We start from the raw sequence: 14,874 nt of genomic DNA on the forward strand, positions 1-14,874 counted from the left end.
ATAAATCGTGTATGTGTGTGTAGTTTGCGTGTGTTTCAATGTAGGCCTATGCATTTGAGAAGCACATGGAAACAGTTGCTGCTGTCACCACCACTAACCCCCTACCGCAGTGTAGGGGTGGGAGCGCATTTTTGTTGTAACCCTGAACAAGCACACCTGATTCAACTTTTCAACTAATCATCAAGCCTTCAATTAGTTGAATGAGGTGTGTTGGAAAACACTGCCCTACCCAACACACACTAGCCTAGTGCGTGCCCATCCATTCCCTAAAGTGTGTTATAAGTAGAGTCGACTGGTGTCCAGTGCCCATTGCATATTGAAAGGCATGTACATACGTACATGTCCATAAACAGTGTACAATTACAGTATAAATTATTCACACAGAAATAGTCACCACACACAGGAACTTGCATTTGGCTTGGCTCAGGGGTGTGGTGGTAAAGCATCTTTCTGCTAAGTTGTGTTGGCCTGCACCCTCTAGGGGAATAAAGACCACATTTATCAGCCTTTACTGTGACATGTCCCTCTACCTGACTTTTACTCTGAAATCTTAGAGCCGGTGTAATCTTCCCTCTCTCCTCTCCCTCTTTATCAAGTGTCAGCAGAAGGTAATATGAGGCATATGGCTGCTGATGACAGCCCCTAATCCTTACACTGATAACTGATTGTTACCCACCCGCTGTAGTCTCATCCCCATACCGAGAGGAGAGCAGCAGTGTGTGCGTGTGCTCATACGATAGCTACAGTATATCCTTCCCCTCACTCTATAAAGGTGTCCTGACCACATATGAGTGTCGCTATTTGACATGGTTGATATGCAGAGAGTTATAGGAAAGAGATAGATGTTTGTTAGATATTTAAATCATGGACATGTATAGGGGGAAGTGAAGTGGGTTATGTGTGTGAGAATGGGTAATAGCATGAGGCCTCTAAATAAGATATACTGTACCAAGCATCTGAGAATTTTAGTGGGCGTACATCAATAAGTCTATGGTAGGATATTGTGCATGTGACTGTATGCGTGCGGTGGTATGTTTGTGAATGTGCGTTAGTGGGTAGTGTTCATATTTCTCTGTTATCATTCATGTTTCTTTGAAATAATGCACTGTTCATGTTTGTTTCTGTGTAATATTACTTATGTTTCTTTGAAAAGTGTTTATTTGAAAAGAAAAGTACTATGGGTCTGTGCATGTGAGTGGTTGTATTACATAAATACCACAACTTCAAGGTGCTACATGTGTGCATAGGCTATACTGTACTATGCATGACACTCACGCGACAGTGTGCATGTGTCTTCTTATTTGGAGCCAGCCAGCTAGGCAGCCAGGGCTTTTTAATGGGCCTGTGATTTGACAGAATCCCGAGGGGGGAAGGGGGATTAGGATTAGCAGCTGTTTCCCCTTAAACCCGAGGCGATACGCCACGTCTACGCTGCGCTGCTGACGGCAAATGAATAGACGAATAGGACATGCGTGTGTCGTCTCAGATAATGCTAAAACCCAGCCGATTCATAAATAATGAGAAATGTGTCCTTTTCTTGAACCCAGCTGTGTGAATCCACTGTCATACACATTCTACTGTCATACACATGGGCATGCACACAGGCACACAGACACAGGTAGAGGGACAGGGAGAGAGTTGAAGGCATATTACTGCCGTGAGAAAGGTTTGAAACATAATGTCTTTAATCCGAGAGCAGCACAAAGCCAGCCTACAGATTATGCTGCCTGCCTCTCAAACTACTTTGCAGCAGATCGACATGACCCACACTAAGACCCACAGAGACCGGGACTTCTAACCCCAAACACACACACACACACACACACACACACACACACACACACTCTCTCATATGTTTTGAAGCAAATAACACATTGATTATTTGAAGAGACTACATTTCAACAGTAAAGTACCAAAATGCCAATGAAGCAGAGGGTGAGGTTGAGGACCCAGACGTCTGTATGAATAACATGGACTGATAGACATAGGCTTGAATTACTCTGACTGAAGAACTACCATCCCTCTAGCATGACCTGGATCCAGACAAACCAGTTACAGATATCGCCTCTATTGATTACAGACCTGTTACAGAACTATTCAGCCGATTCTACTCTCAGTCACTGAACCCTGATAGACAAGACCAGCTCTAATGGCTCTCTCTAGACAATAACTCTGTTCAATCAAGTATGAACCCTGACAAAGACAAATCATCAATGCATTTAACCCTCAAACTACTGTCAGGTAATTTTGACCCAAGAGTCATGTTTTTTTTTATCATAGCCCAAAAGTGATTTATTCAATTCGTCTGATTTTCATGACTTTGTCAATGAACTTGTTTTGAATAAATCGAAATAATTGTTTACTGTTTCTTTATCAGTATGGACTTTAAAAAAAATTAAAGTCCTTTGGGGTCATTTTGACCTCAGCCAAAAACACCTACTTCCGCCTATGGTAGTTTGGTTGATAGGACATTTTATTTAAATCTAGGTTTCTCTGCAGAAATAATAACAAGTTATCCAAACCACCATATTTTGACCAGATAGACAGATCATCTGCAAAGATATAGCTCCCCATGTATTCAACTAAGATTGTACTTTTCTATACCATGTGTTATATGGCTGTGTACAAAACCAAAATGACCTTATTTTGTGCATAAAAAAAGAAAGCTGTATACAAAGGCTGAAAATGGTATAAATGCTTGATAGAACTGCAATACAGAATTCAGATATACTCTGAATCTACAAAGGGAGCTGTATTGGGGTGTGTTTCCTCCATAAAGGAGTTATTCTAGGGCAAATCTAAATCCCAAAATTGAAAAAAGTATATTTGAATCCAAGTTTCTGTGGGTATACATATCCTCAGGGTGTGGAGTGGGGCTTGTTGGAGTAATCTTCAGATCACCTGCAAAGATGTAGCACCTTATGCACTCTCCGAGGTTATAACTGGTTATAACTAGGTATGACCGTATACAAAATCTAAGTAACCTTAGATATATGCTTAGTTGTGACCCTTTGAATGTACATAGTGCTGCATTGATGGGTTTTCTCCATAAAAAACGTATTCAACAAAATATTTTATATAAATACCGGAATTCCTATAATACCCTCCAATATTTTAAATGCGCAACTTGTTATAGTATTTTGGGTGGTATAACACTTGGTTTGAATTGACTTTGAGGATTTGGGAATGCTCTTTGAAGCATCCTGCCATAGGCCCTAACACTCCCATTGTTTCACTAACAGCGATGCTAATGCTGGCCATCGGGTAAGTAGGTAATGAAAACCACACCAAACTTTTAGTTAATGTCTCTCAGGATCAATGGATGAGTCACTATTTCAATTTTTGTGTACTCCCCCTTTAAATTGCAATAGTTTTTACCATAATAAATATGACAACATTTATATTTACTTCAAAGTTAAAAAAACTAAGTTATACTACAATAATTTGAATAATTATTTGAATCCACTTTTTTATGCTAATGTGGATAGTATTTTTTTTAAAGTTCACATTTATGAGGGACATTTTATATTTTAGTTTCACAGAATATGGAAAATAATCTGTTTGGGTAATTTTTTTTTCAGATAACATTATTTATATAATGATTTTTTGATAAGAAGTAAGTTTATATTTTGCTATGATTGTTGCTTTTTCCAATAGATTCTTCTAGGGGTCAAATACACTGAATATACAGTACCAGTCAAAAGTTTTGACACACCTACTCATTCAAAGGTTTTTCTTTATTTTTACTATTTTCTACATTGTAGAATAATAGTAAAGACCTCAAAACTATGAAATAACACATACTGTATGGAATCATGTAGTAACTAAAAGAAATGTAAGAAATCAAAATAGATTTTATTTTTGAGATTCTTCAAAGTAGCCACCCTTGCCTTGATAACAGCTTTGCACACTCTTGGCATTCTCTCAACCAGCTTACCCTGGAATGTTTTTCCAGCAGTCTTGAAGGAGTTCCCACATATGCTGAGCAATTGTTGTCTGCTTTTCCTTCACTCTGCAGTCCAACTCACCCCAAACCATCTCAATTGGGTTGAGGTCAGGTGATTGTGGAGGCCAGGTTATCTAAATCAAATCAAATTTATTTATATAGCCCTTCGTACATCAGCTGAAATCTCAAAGTGCTGTACAGAAACCCAGCCTAAAACCCCAAACAGCAAGCAATGCATGTGAAAGAAGCACGGTGGCTGGGAAAAACTCCCTAGGAAAAACTCCTGAGAAAGGCCAAAAACCTAGGAAGAAACCTAGAGAGGAACCAGGCTATGAGGGGTGGCCAGTCCTCTTCTGGCTGTGCCGGGTGGATATTATAACAGAACATGGTCAAGATGTTAAAATGTTCGTAAATGACCAGCATGGTCAAATAATAATAATCATAGTAATTGTCGAGGGTGCAACAAGCAGGTCAGGGTTCCCTGAACAGGTCAGGGTTCCGTAGCCGCAGGCAGAACAGTTGAAACTGGAGCAGCAGCATGGCCAGGTGGACTGGGGACAGCAAGGAGTCATCATGCCAGGTAGTCCTAGGGCTCAGGTCCTCCGAGAGAAAGAAAGAAAGAAAGAGAGAATTAGAGAGAGCATATTTACATTCACACAGGACACTGGATAAGACAAGAGAATACTCCAGATGTAACAGACTGACCCTAGCCCCCCGACACATAAACTACTGCAGCATAAATACTGGAGGCTGAGACAGGAGGGATCAGAAGACACTGTGGCCCCATCCGATGATACCCCCGGACAGGGCCAAACAGGCAGGATATAACCCCACCCACTTTGCCAAAGCACAGCCCCCACACCACTAGAGGGATATCTACAACCACCAACTTACCGTCCGAAGACAAGGCCGAGTATAGCCCACAAAGATGTCCGCCACGGCACAACCCAAGGGGGGGGCGCCAACCCAGACAGGAAGACCACGTCAGTGGCTCAACCTACTCAAGTGACGCACCCCTCCCATGGACGGCATGGAAGAACACCAGTAAGTCAGTGACTCAGCCCCTGTAAAAGGGTTAGAGGCAGAGAATCCCAGTGGGAAGAGGGGAACCGACAAGGCAGAGACAGCAAGGGCGGTTCGTTGCTCCAGCCTTTCCGTTCACCTTCACACTCCTGGGCCAGACTATACTTAATCATAGGACCTACTGAAGAGATAAGTCTTCAGTAAAGACTTAAAGGTTGAGACTGAGTCTGCGTCTCTCACATGGGTAGGCAGACCATTCCATAAAAATGGAGCTCTATAGGAGAAAGCCCTACCTCCAGCCGTTTGCTTAGAAATTCTAGGGACAATTAGGAGGCCTGCGTCTTGTGACCGTAGCGTACGTGTAGGTATGTACGGCAGGACCAAATCGGAAAGATAGGTAGGAGCAAGCCCATGTAATGCTTTGTAGGTTAGCAGTAAAACCTTGAAATCAGCCCTTGCCTTAACAGGAAGCCAGTGTAGGGAAGCTAGCACTGGAGTAATATGATCAAATTTTTTGGTTCTAGTCAGGATTCTAGCAGCCGTATTTAGCACTAACTGAAGTTTGTTTAGTGCTTTATCCGGGTAGCCGGAAAGTAGAGCATTGCAGTAGTCGAGCCTAGAAGTAACAAAAGCATGGATTAATTTTTCTGCGTCATTTTTGGACAGAAAGTTTCTGATTTTTGCAATGTTACGTAGATGGAAAAAAGCTGTCCTTGAAGCAGTCTTGATATGTTCTTCAAAAGAGAGATCAGGGTCCAGAGTAACGCCGAGGTCCTTCACAGTTTTATTTGAGACGACTGTACAACCATCCAGATTAATTGTCAGATTCAACAGAAGATCTCTTTGTTTCTTGGGACCTAGGACAAGCATCTCTGTTTTGTCCGAGTTTAAAAGTAGAAAATTTGCAGCCATCCACTTCCTTATGTCTGAAACACAGGCTTCTAGCGAGGGCAATTTTGGGGCTTCACCATGTTTCATTGAAATGTACAGCTGTGTGTCGTCCGCATAGCAGTGAAATTTAACATTATGTTTTCGAATGACATCCCCAAGAGGTAAAATATATAGTGAAAACAATAGTGGTCCTAGAACGGAACCTTGAGGAACACCGAAATTTACAATTGATTTGTCAGAGGACGAACCATTCACAGAGACAAACTGATATCTTTCCGACAGATAAGATCTAAACCAGGCCAGAACTTGTCCATGTAGACCAATTTGGGTTTCCAATCTCTCCAAAAGAATGTGGTGATCGATGGTATCAAAAGCGGCACTAAGATCTAGGAGCACAAGGACAGATGCAGAGCCTCGGTCTGACGTCATTAAAAGGTCATTTACCACCTTCACAAGTGCAGTCTCAGTGCTATGATGGGGTCTAAAACCAGACTGAAGCGTTTCGTATACATTGTTTGTCTTCAGGAAGGCAGTGAGTTGCTGCGCAACAACTTTTTCTAAAATTTTTGAGAGGAATGGAAGATTCGATATAGGCCGATAGTTTTTTATAATTTCTGGGTCAAGATTCGGCTTTTTCAAGAGAGGCTTTATTACTGCCACTTTTAGTGAGCTTGGTACACATCCGGTGGATAGAGAGCCGTTTATTATGTTCAACATAGGAGGGCCAAGCACAGGAAGCAGCTCTTTCAGTAGTTGGAATAGGGTCCAGTATGCAGCTTGAGGGTTTGGAGGCCATGATTATTTTCATCATTGTGTCAAGAGATATAGTACTAAAACACTTTAGTATCTCACTTGAGCCAAGGTCCTGGCAGAGTTGTGCAGACTCTGGACAATGAAGCCCTGGAGGAATACCCAGATTTAAAGATGAGTCCGTAATTTGCTTTCTAATGATCATGATCTTTTCCTCAAAAAAGTTCATAAATGTATTACTGCTGAAGTGAAAGCCATCCTCCATTTGCGAATGCTGCTTTTTAGTTAGCTTTGCGACAGTGTCAAAAAGACATTTCGGATTGTTCTTATTTTCCTCAATTAAGTTGGAAAAATAGGATGATCGTGCAGCAGTGAGGGCTCTTCGATACTGCACGGTACTGTCTTTCCAAGCTAGTCGGAAGACTTCCAGTTTAGTGTGGCGCCATTTCCGTTCCAATTTTCTGGAAGCTTGCTTCAGAGCTCGTGTATTTTCTGTATACCAGGGAGCTAGTTTCTTATGACAGATGTTTTTAATTTTTAGGGGTGCAACTGCATCTAGGGTATTGCGCAAGGTTGAATTGAGTTCCTCGGTTAGGTGGTTAACGGATTCTTGTCCTCTGACGTCCTTGGGTAGGCAGAGGGAGTCTGGAAGGGCATCAAGGAATCTTTGGGTTGTCTGAGAATTTATAGCACGACTTTTAATCTTCCTTGGTTGGGGTCTGAGCAGATTATTTGTTGCAATTGTAAACGCAATAAAATGGTGGTCCGATAATCCAGGATTATGAGGAAAAACATTAAGATCCACAACATTTATTCCATGGGACAAAACTAGGTCCAGAGTATGACTGTGGCAGTGAGTAGGTCCAGAGACATGTTGGACAAAACCCACTGAGTCGATGATGGCTCCGAAAGCCTTTTGGAGTGGGTCTGTGGACTTTTCCATGTGAATGTTAAAGTCACCAAAAATTAGAATATTATCTGCTATGACTACAAGATCCGATAGGAATTCAGGGAACTCAGTAAGGAACACTGCATATGGCCCAGGAGGCCTGTAAACAGTAGCTATAAAAAGTGAGTAATTGAACAAATTAAATCACACCTCCTCCATGCTTCACGGTGGGAACCACACATGCGGAGATCATCTGTTCACCTACTCCGCATCTCACAAAGACATGGCAGTTGGAACCAAAATCAAATTTGGGCTCATCAGTCTAAAGGACAGAATCCCACTGGTCTAATGTCCATTGCTCTTGTTTCTTGGCCCAAGCAAGTCTTCTTCTTATTGATGTCCTTATTGGTGTCCTTTAGTAGTTGTTTCTTTGCAGCAATTTGACCATGAAGGCCTGATTAACACAGTCTCCTTTGAAAAGTTGATGTTGAGATGTGTCTGTTACTTGAACTCTATGAAGCATTTATTTGGGCTGCAATCTGAGGTGCAGTTAACTCTAATGAACTTATGCTCTGCAGCAGAGGTAACTCTGGGTCTTCCTTTCCTGTGGCGGTCCTCATGAGAGCCAGATTCATCATAGCGCTTAATAGTGTGCACTTGAAGAAACTTTCAACGTTGTTGAAATGTTCCGCATTGACAGAGCTTCATGTCTTAAAGTAATGATGGACTGTCATTCCTCTTTGCTTATTCGAGCTGTTCTTGATATAATATGGACTTGGTCTTTGTAACGCACTGGCCATAGAGAGGGGTTTTTGTTCTTTATTTTTGGTTAGGCCAGGGTGTTACATTGGGTGAGCGTTCTATGTTCCTTTTTCTATGTTTTTGTGTTTCTTTGTTTTGGGCCGAGTAGGGTTCCTAATCAGAGGCAGCTGTCTATCGTTGTCTCTGATTAGGAATCATACTTAGGCAGCCTGTTTTCCTTTGGGGTTTTGTGGGTAGTTGTTTTCTGTCTTGTGTGTGTTCACCTGGCAGAACTGTTGGCTTTTGTTTTCCCTGTTTGTTTTTGAAGTGTCTCATTAAAAATCATTATGACCACTTACCACGCTGCATCTTGGTCCCCTCTTCCAGACAATCGTTACAGAATCCCCCACCAGAAAAGGACCAAGCAGTGGAGGAAGGAGCAGCACCAGGAGAAGAGCGTTCAGGACTCGTGGACATGGGAGGAGATACTGGACGGTAAAGGACCATGGGCTCAAGCTGGGGAGTATCGCCGCCCGCAGTGGGAGATCGAGGCAGCGAGAGTGGAGAGGCGCTGGTATGAGGCAAGGGAGCGCAACAGGCATGAGAGGCAGCCCCCCCCAAAAAATGTGGGGGGGGCACACGAGGAGTGTGGCAGAGTCAGTTTGGAGATCTGAGCCAACTCCCCGTGCTTACGGCAGGCAGTGTGGTACTGGTAAGGCCCCGTGTTATGCTGTGAAGCGCACGGTGTCTCCAGTGCGCGTGCATAGCCCGGTGCGCTATAGGCCAGCCCCCCGCAAGTGCCATGCGAGTGCAGGCATCAGCGCGTCTGGTCTCCAGTGCGCCTTTTCGGTCCAGGTTATCCTGCACCGGCTCTGCGCACTGTGTCTCCAGGGCGCTGGGAGGGTCCAGTTTGCCCAATGCCTGCGCTCCACCCGTGCCGGGCCAAAGTGGGCATTCAGCCTGGAGTGTGGGTAAATAGCCTAAGTACCAGAACTCCAGTGTTCCCCCACAGCCTGGTTCATCCTGTGCCTCCTCCTCGGTCCAGGCCTCCAGTGGGTCTCCCCATCCTGGTCCGTCCTGTGCCTCCTCCTAGGACCAGGCCTCCAGTGGGTCTCCCCATCCTGGTCCATCCTGTGCCTCCTCCTAGGACCAGGCCTCCAGTGGGTCTCCCCATCCTGGTCCGTCCTGTGCCTCCTCCTAGGACCAGGCCTCCAGTGGGTCTCGCCAGTCCGGAGCCACCAGAGCCGCCCGCCAGCCCGGAGCCGCCCGCCAGCCCGGAGCCGCCCGCCAGCCCGGAGCCGCCCGCCAGCCCGGAGCCGCCCGCCAGCCCGGAGCCGCCAGAGCCGCCAGGGTCGCCCGCCAGCCGGGCGCAGCCAGGGACGCCCGCCAGTCGGGCGCAGCCAAGGACGCCCGCCAGCCGGGCACAGCAAGAATCGCCCGCCAGCCGGGCGCAGTCAGGTTTACCCACCAGTGCTCCGGCGCGGCCAGGGGCGCCACCTAAGTGGGTGACGCCGAGGGTGGAGCGGAGGCCACGTCCCGCACCTGAGCCGCCGCCGTAAGAAGGCCCACCCGGACCCTCCCCTTCAGAGTCATGTTTTGCGGCCGGAGTCCGCACCTTTGGGGGGGGGGGGGGGGTACCGTAACGCCCTGGCCATAGAGAGGGGTTTGGTCTTTATTTTTGGTTAGGCCAGGGTGTTACATTGGGTGGGCATTCTATGTTCATTTTTCTATGGTTTTGTATTTCTTTGTTTTGGACCGTGTGTGGCTCCCAATCAGGCACAGCTGTCGTTCGTTGTTGCTGATTGGGAGTCACACATAAGGAGCCTGTTTTTCATTTGGGTTTTGTGGGGGATTGTTTCTGTTTCGTGTTTGCACTTGACAGTACTGTTTGGCTGTCGGTTTTCTTGTTTTTGTATAGTGTTCACGTTGTTTAATAAATTCCTGAAGATGAACACTAACTCCGCTGCACCTTAGTCTACTCTCTCTTCAGACAGCCGTTACAGTCTTTTACCAAATAGGGCAATCTTCTGTATACCACCCCTACCTTGTCACAACACAATTGATTGGCTCAAACGCATTAAGAAGGAAAGAAATTCCACAAATTAACTTGTAACAAGGCACACCTGTTAGTTGAAATGCATTCCAGGTGACTACCTCATGAAGCTGGTTGAGAGAATGCCAAGAGTGTACAAAGCTGTCATCAAGGCAAAGGGTGGCTACTTTGGAAAATCTACAATATAAAATATACACTACCGTTCAAAAGTTTGGGGTTACATAGAAATTGCCTTGTTTTTGAAAGAAAAGCAAATTTTTCGCCCATTAAAATAACATCAAATTGATCAGAAATAGAGTGTAGACATTGTTAATGTTGTAAATGACTATTGTAGCTGGAAACGGCTGATTTTTTTTATGGAATATCTACATAGGCCCATTATCAGCAACCATCACTCCTGTGTTCCAATTTATTTAATTTTTTTCACCTTTATTTAACCAGGTAGGCCAGTTGAGAACAAGTTCTCATTTGCAACTGTTACCTGGCAAAGATAAAGCAAGGCAGTGTGACAAAAACAACAACAGAGTTACGCATAAACAAACGCACAGTCAATAAACACAAAATAAAAGAAATAGAAAATCAATGTACAGTGTGTGCAAATGTAGAAGAGTAGGGAGGTAGGCAATAAATATGCCATAGAGGCAAAATAATTACACTTTAGCATTAATACTGGAGTAATAGATGCGCAGATGATGATGTGCAAGTAGAGATACTGGGGTGCAAAAGAGCAAGAGGGTAAGTAATAATGTGGGGATGAGGTAGTTGGATGTGCTATTTACAGATTGGCTGTGTACAGGTACAGTGATCGGTAAGCTGCTCTGACAGCTGATGGTTAGAGAGGGAGATATAAGACGCCAACTTCAGAGATTTTTGCTATTCGTTCCAGTCATTGACAGCAGAGAACTGGAAGGAAAGGTGGCCAAAGTAAGTGTTGGCTTTGGGGATGACCAGTGCAATATACAGTTGAAGTCGGAAGTTTACACTTAGGTTGGAGTCATTAAAACTTGTTTTTCAACCACTCCACAAATTTCTTGATAACAAACTATAGTTTTGGCAAGTCGGTTAGGACATCTACTTTGTGCATGACACAAGTAATTCTTCCCAAAATTGTTAACAGACAGATTATTTCACTTATAATTCACTGTATCACAATTCCAGTGGGTCAGAAGTTTACATACACTAAGTTGACTGTGCCTTTAAACAGCTTAGAAAATTCCAAAAAATGATGTCATGGCTTTAGAAGCTTCTGATAGGCTAATTGACATCATTTGTGTCAATTGGAGGTAAACCTGTGGATGTAGTTCAAGGCCTACCTTCAAACTCAGTGCCTCTTTGCTTGACATCATGGGAAAATCAGAAGAAATCAGCCAAGACCTCAGAAAAAAATTGTAGACCTCCACAAGTCTGGTTCATCCTTGGGAGCAATTTCCAAACGCCTGAAGGTACCACGTTCATCTGTACAAACAATAGTACGCAAGTAAACACCATGGGACCACGCAGCCGTCATACCGCTCAGGAAGGAGACTCGTTCTGTCTCCTAGAGATGAACGTACTTTGGTGCGAAAAGTGCAAATCAATTCCAGAACAACAGCAAAGGACCTTTTGAAGATTCTGGAGGAAACAGGTACAAAAGTATCATATATCCACAGTAAAACAACCTGAAAGGCCGCTCAGCAAGGAAGAAGCCACTGCTCCAAAGCTGCCATAAAAAAGCCAGACTACGGTTTGCAACTGCACATGGGGACAAAGATCGTACTTTGTGGAGAAATGTCCTCTGGGCTCATGAAACAAAATTAGAACTGTTTGGCTATAATGACCATCGTTATGTTTGGAGGAAAAGGGGGGAGGCTTGCAAGCTGAAGAACACCATCCCAACCTTGAAGCACGGGGGTGGCAGCATCATGTTGTGGGGGTGCTTTGCTGCAGGAGGGACTGGTGCACTTCACTAAATAGATGGCATCATGAGGGAGGAAAATTATGTGGATATATTGAAGCAACATCTCAAGACATCAGTCAGGAAGTTAAAGCTTGATCGCAAATGGATTTTCCAAATGGACAATGACCCCAAGCATACCTCCAAAATTGTGAACAAAATGGCTTAAGAACAACAAAGTAAGGTATTGGAGTGGCCATCACAAAGCCCTGACCTCATCTCTAGAAAATCTGTGGGCAGAACTGAAAAGGTGTGTGTGAGCAAGGAGGCCTACAAACCTGTTACCCCAGCTCTGTCAGGAGGAATGGGCCAAAATTTACCCAACTTATTGTGAGAAGCTTGTGGAAGGCTACCTGAAACATTTGGCCCAAGTTAAACAATTTAAAGGCAATACTACCAAATACTAATTGAGTGTATGTAAACTTCTGACCCACTGGGAATGTGATGAAAGAAATAAAAGCTGAAATAAATCATTCTCTGTACTATTATTCTGACATTTCACATTCTTAAAATAAAGTGGTGATCCTAACTGACCTAAGACAGGGACTTTTTACTAGGATTAAATGTCAGGAATTGTGAAAAGCTGAGTTTAAATGTATTTGGCTAAGGTGTATGAAAACTTCTGACTTCAACTGTACATATTACCTAAATTATCCTCGACTAACCTGTGCCCCTGCACATTGACTCTGTACCGGTACACCCTGTGTATGCACTACATGCTCAGTTTAATGAACTGAAAACAAACTTAAAGATACCCCAAAAATGTGTCCAATCAATGTTGCTAAATATCATGTGGCTATCCATGGTACTGATTTCTGTCTGTGTGTGCTTGCAAGTAAAACAAAACATTATTACTCACCCTACTTGTAGACTAGTTGAACACCAATGCCTTCCTCCTCTCTTTCATCTTGGCAAAATGGTCTATGCTCTATCATACAGTACACTTTTAGTTTATGTTGTAAAAGGGTATCTAGCTAAAATACTTGCTAGCCTAACTTCCTGATTCAGAGGGGTTGGGTTAAATACATCTAGGCTACATATTGAACTTCAATTGTCTCAGGCCAGTGGCACAACATATTCATTCACGGTTACATCAGAATCTCCATCATAATCATTTTGCCTGTACAGAGAATTTAGCAAGTCAGCTACTGCAGGACATCAACACAACCAGACCAGAAACAGACACGTTTTTCTAAACAGTACGTTTTGCTTAGGAAGTGATTTGATTGGTGTCAAGCCAAATCCAAACTGGCCTCCTTGGGGGGGCTTTTGCTGCGCCAGGACAACCCACAGTTGGGGAGGGGGGGTATACTGGGCCATTCGCACAACCCTCTGTAGAGCCTTGTGGTCGAGGGCAGTGCAGTTGCCGGTGATGCAGCCAGACAGAATGCTCTCAATAGTGCATATGTAGAAGTAGAAGTATCAACTGTGCTGTGCGCTCGAGGCTTCTTTTTACAGCCTATGGCTCGAGGTGTGCAGACACTGTAGTGAGGTGCGTACTGGCGGCAGAGAAGTCAGGCGCAGGAGAGCGAAAACTGATTTACAACGGTGTCGTTTAATAGACAATAAACCACCGTCAACAGAACAATACATGAAATGGGTCAAACAAAACCCGGTACAAACCAGCATATACTACAAAAAAAACTATTACGGACAAGGACATGGGGGGGAACAGAGGGTTAAATATACAACATGTAATTGATGGAATTGGAACAATGGAAGACAAGACAAAACCAATGGAAAATGAAAAGTGGATCGGCGATGGCTAGAAGATCGGTGACGTCGACCGCCGAACGCTGCCCGAACAAGGAGAGGGACCAACTTTGGCTGAAGTCGTGACAGACACGGTGATCAAAGCTATCTGATTGGCCAGCGGTAGGCCTAAAGGTGCACTTGATTTGCTCTCTGGGCCTGCTGGGTAGTCAGAGTTCTACCTTCAGACAAATGAAATGGTTCAAAATGGGAACACTTTGCCTTTCTGGCACTAAGGCTGCTGAATCAAGGTCACCTACCGACAACAACAAAAACAAAACAAAAAAAGGAACAAGACTTTGTTGTTTTTTACAGAAATATTTGGTGGTCAACTACGAATACCTTAGACATTGACCACTTGACCGGTTGTTGACCCCTAATCTACATTGATAGAAGTGGATTTAATAAGTGACATCAATAAGTGATCATAGCATTCACCTGGTCAGTTTATGTCATGGAAAGAGCACGTGTTCTTAATGTTTTGTACACTAGGTGTACATGACAATGTGCTGAGGTTTCAGATCTGTTCACTTCCTCTGTGATTTTAGCAGAGCGTGAGAGAGAACAAAAGAACTAGCGAAAGAGAGGAATTCTTAAGACCTGCACTTGAACGCCCACGACCACAAATAAATGAGTGTGATTCCTCACTTCCTTCCTATTGAGCATGAATAGCGCAAGAGCACAGGGTGTAAACTCTTTCCACCCCTTCTGTGCATGTATGTGTGTGTGCTGGTTTAGTGAAGTATTGTAGTATGTGCATAGGGACCCTGCATACATATGCTATACATATACAGTATATGTATGTGTAGTGTGTGTAGAGTGAAGAGGGATCTCTCCAGTTCTCCTGCCGACCTCCTGTGCCATATGCGAGTTACAGGGCAGAAATGCAAATCAGC

Source organism: Salmo trutta, chromosome 18 (genome assembly GCF_901001165.1).
Source record: "Salmo trutta chromosome 18, fSalTru1.1, whole genome shotgun sequence".
Lineage (NCBI taxonomy): Eukaryota > Metazoa > Chordata > Actinopteri > Salmoniformes > Salmonidae > Salmo > Salmo trutta.